The following is a 5,285-nucleotide window of genomic DNA, read 5'->3' on the forward strand; positions in this document are numbered from 1 at the left end:
GGGAACAGTCTGGAAAAGGGGTGCAGATAAACAGTATAACCAGAGGACCAGAAATTCTGCTGTGATACAGTCTGTCCTAGAAATGGATACATAAAGGAGATCAGAACAATGACAGTATCATTCAGAAGGAGATCATGGAACATTTAGAAGGTGAATCCTGGCTGGAGGAAGTACATCACTGGGAGCAGTGACTTGTCAGCCTTCTGTCAGTCTGCCCCTGACATAATGAACCCTAGCCCTGTGGAGCCATATAACGAAATAAACATTCTTCCTTGAATTGCTTCTAGTCATGGTATTTTATCACAGCAGTAGGAAAGTAACTATTGTGATGAGTGAGGCAGAAAAATAAAGCAACAATGGAACAATGTAGATCAAAACCACAAAGGACAACTATTTATCTTTTGTTCTCATGTATAAATTACATGGCAACATTGTTTGTTCCTAGAGGTCTTAATGCAATTCTGCAACTCCTGATCATCTCTTTAAATAGAAAATAGAACACACACACACATACACACACATACACACACACACACACACACACACACACACACACACACACACAAAGAATTCCTGCAGGGAGAATTATTCAAACCTATCCAGTTCATCTGATGGTATATAACTGAATTGAACAGCACAATTCTATCCAGACAGGCAGATACTTTAAAAAGAAAGCAGCACTTCTTTATTATTAGTTGGAACATCTAATAAGAGATCAATAAATCTAATGCTGAAATAATTGACAAAGTGCCTTTAGTTTTGTCAAAAAAAATCCTCTAAAAGAAAATTCCTAAAAGCTGTTTTAAAAGATACTTTATGACCAGGCTCTCTGATACGGAGTTTTACTAATTCACACCACAAATGAAACAAACAAACCAAACAAACCTAAAACCAATCAGATCGCCAGTTTGCTTCTATATGACAACAAAATTGCCAAAGTCTTTGCTTCAACATGATTGGCAGTAGAGATACTCTGCTCCAAATGATTGATGTGCCTACTGCTGGAAAGTTCCCTCCTTTGCAAGGAAGGGGCAGAGCCTGAGTATTGGCCATCTTGCTTAAGGGCAGCCACTTAGTCTACATCCTAGAGATGAGACCCTCCACTTTATGTGTTATTCTTTCCCACACATTTCATGTGTACTGCTAAGAAGCTCTCACCCAGTTACTAGCCTATGGAAATAAATTCAAGAATGGAAGTAAAGGGATCTAGTACTTTAATCCCAATATATTTTTGAAATGTATATGTTGCCTAATGTCCTTACAAGTGTCAGAATATTCCATAGCTGAAAGCAAGTGATGGAAAGCTGTCTTCCTCCAGCAAATATCAGCATAGAACTTCAAAGAACACATCTACTAAGATTGCATATTGTGCCAAAAGTTCAAGTCTGAAAAATGTAAGAAACAGTCATTGAGTTTTTTATAAGTATTCTGTTGGCCATAGCACTGTACTAATTGACAAGGAAATGCTGGATTGGATACTTCTGAAGGCTCAAGGATTCCTTCTGCTTTATGGCCACAAACATAATCTCTAACTCTAGCCAGATGTCTTCTGAGTGAGCAAGACCGCAAATGTATCACTTAATACTAGAAAAACAACCCAAATGCCTTATATACCAATGATAATTCATAAATACCATTTTAAATGGGAAAAAAACCTTTCCTCAGTTAATGGATGGCTTGATTTTATTTTTATGGTTCTGAGGGGGTTACAGTGTTAAATGACTAGTGATTTGGACTCATGACAACAAGCTCCCTTTCTCCAACAGTTTATTATATATATATATATATATATATATATATATATATATATATATATATAAATTATTTAGGTTACCATTATGCACAACAATGTATTTTTGTTTGACAAATGTCAAATTAGTTTTTATTTATTTCTCTAGTATTTTACATTCATTCCCATTTGTTGTATTTATTATGATAAAAATACTAAAAATTGATACTTCAGTTCCAGTTAATATTTATTAAACCTCTATACTATACTCAGAATGTGTTACAAAGCAATTAATACTCTGATGTCATTATAATACCATCATCACATTATTTTCTTTTACTAAAGAATTTGTCATGTCTATAATTTCAATTTTAAGAACTAAACTTCAGTTCCTTAAAGAACAGATGAGTAAAAGAAACAATATATTGGAAAAATTTAAGGTAAGTATATAATTTATTATTAGGATTTGCAATAATTAAGAGTATCTAGTAACATCCACTATATTTATAAAAATATTAGAAAGAATTATAATGTAGACAAAGCTGAAGGGGAAAAGGTCTTAAAGGTGCCTAACTGTTTTAGATATTTTATCCGCCTTCCAAAAGCATTAACATGTCTCTACTATTCTATAAACAGACATATTTATGGGTATTTAAGCCAAAGAAAAGAGTCGAGTGGACAAGTCAATTCTTTTATCAAGATCTGTTCTATGGTTTCTTAGGCACTCTCATTGCCATAACCAATTACTATGACCAAGACAGCACACAGAAGAAAGCATCTAATGGGTTCTAGAGGGTTTGCATTCATGACTCTATAACAGGAAGCACGGCAGCAGGCAGGCAAACTGGGGGCTTATATTTGATCCACAAGTGTGTAAGAGACAAGGCTAACTGGTTTTGAGATTGTGAAAGACCCCACGAGAGCTCCTAATCTTCCCCTGAAAGTTCCACCAAATGAGGGCCATATATTCAAACACATGAGCCTATGAGGGCCATTCTCATTCATGCCCACACAAATGAAAAAATTAAGAATGGTAAGAAAAAGTAAAATTAATTTTATGCTTTGTGATTGGCAAATTACCCATTCACAAATTCCAGGTATCATGCTGGCCTCTGGGATCCAGAAGTGAGCATAGCTAATCCATGAAATGGTTTCTGTTTATTCAAACTAAACGTGTAACATAAACGGTGCTTTCCCACTGATGCATGTCTATAGGCACAAAGAGTTCACCATATAAAAAAATTTGATTTATATTATGTAATGAGAACAAATTTATATAAAAATATTTGAATAGTATGACAGTTTTTGTTATAATTTTTCTTCCATGGATAGATTTTTAGTATTGTGTTTATGTTATATCTTCTATAGATTTTCCAAATGTCATTTATAAACTTTTCTGTCAGGGAAAATAAAATCACTAATCTGAGCCACAAATAAACAAAACAAACAAAAAAAAAAAAACAAAAAGTATTGTCTTTTGGGAACGCTTATATCCTTCTTCCCTTCTTCCCAGTGAAATACTGATGATAAACTCCTAAGAGTAGAAGGGTTTCATAAGATGATAAATGAAAGGAAAGATGAGTTAGATGTGTCTCCTTTCAACCATTGATCTGCTCTGAAGCAAGAGGTGCTAGGACAGGAGGGTGTGGTTTCAACCTACTTTTACCTGCCTGCATCAAGCTTGGAGACAAGGGCCTCTATGATACACAGAGTAGGGGAGCCTGCCTAACATTGTCTGAGGTCTCAGTGCTGCCTTGGCCTTCACCATTTCCCTCTTTATAATTATATTAGACACCGTGGCTCATGTTAGGGACAATCTCATCTTGGAAAAACAAAACCAACCCTCTGACAGGGCAACCACGTGGATTATTAGATAGATTGTGGAGAACTCCAATTCTACAGTCTCTTGTCTTCTGCAGATAGACAGTTACAAGGTGTGCCAATGTCCTTGGAAGCCAAGCATACTAAGTCTTTGTCAGGAATCTTCTTAGTCAAGTAGAGCCATGCCCAATAACTAAGGCCTATAAACTGGACATCTTGCGGAGAATGTATAGAGAGAACTATCTTCCAAACCCAAATCACGTTGTTTTCACAGGAATCATGTGAAGCATACCAGGAGCCATAACAGTCAACAGAAATCACCAAAGCACACACAAAGCGCAAGGGCCATAGAACAGGGAAGAAAGCAAGATGGCTAGCTGGAGCAAGCAACATTTTTGTGCAAAGTTTAGCTAAGGGAAGTGAGTTTGAGTTTACAAAATATCATGTCTGTGTTTGTTTCTGATACTTTATTTATCCAAAGAAAGGAATTGATAGAAGGAACTCATACATAGATAATATGTATGCTTGGATGAATTATATGTGTTCACTATATATAAACAAGACTTTTAATAATAATAAACAAGACTATAAAACAAGACTTTCAATCAGTGTAATCAGACCTTCATGCCAACATTCTTAAAGCCACATAATAGAACTCAGGAATACAATGAGCTGCCCTATTGAATGAAATTAGTCAATACTTGCGTGTAAACAACACAGTCTAAATCTTACCTCGATCTTTGCTGTTCATGGTGTTTGGATGCCTACTAGACCAAGTCTTTTTACTTTTCATTTAGAAAGAATTCTGGCTATGGTAATACATTTCCCTTCCTAGAGAAGCTTTCAAAGCAGCTTATCAAATTTTATTGGGACTTCAGTGGGTTTTGCATGAACCAGAACATGATTAATAAGTCAGAATGGGAATATAAACCTTTTTTCTTGGGATTACTATACCTCCATTCACAATGTGTCTTCTCTGTATCCTTCCTTTAATTTTTGTGACTTTCACTGATAAGCTTTACATAATTCCATTATAATATATTATATGTGTGTGTGTGTATTTGTGTGTGTGTGTGTGTATTTGTGTGTGTGTGTGTGTATTGGTGTGTGTGTATATGTGTGTGTATTTGTGTGTGTGTGTGTGTGTGTGTATTAGATTTTACAGGCTTTTTTTGTCATTTCAGATTAATTCTCCAATACTTTTGTATAGTTATTTCACAAGTTACCAAAACTTCCAATAGTGTATGAGTGATAACTATGGTGAGTTACCAATCTAAACACACTATGGTGTTGACTCTGATTTGCCTGAGATATTAGTACACTGCAGCCAAGTAAACAAAAAGCTGCCACTAGCTTTAATTTTCTTATTAACAATAATATTTTAGTAATATCAATAATGGTGCCCATTGTGATGAGATTAGGAGTACTTAGATGAGCCATGAGAAAATTCTTAGAAAAGTAATATCCCTGTATATTTTCATCCTATGCGTCAGCATAAGTGATTCACACCTTGACTTGTGATTTTGTATAGCAAAACCTTTTAAGTCTTCTATTAGTAAAAGCCTTAAAAGATATTATTTATAAAATTAAGATTTTGTTGCTGTTACACTGGTCTCAGTGGCAACATGTCAACTGTCTTTCAGGTTGCCATTGGATATTCTCCTAAAATTGGTTAAAATAGCCAGGTATTGTGTGTGTGTATGTATATATATGTATATGTATATATATATATATA

Source organism: Mus caroli, chromosome 1 (genome assembly GCF_900094665.2).
Source record: "Mus caroli chromosome 1, CAROLI_EIJ_v1.1, whole genome shotgun sequence".
In the NCBI taxonomy this organism is placed as follows: domain Eukaryota; kingdom Metazoa; phylum Chordata; class Mammalia; order Rodentia; family Muridae; genus Mus; species Mus caroli.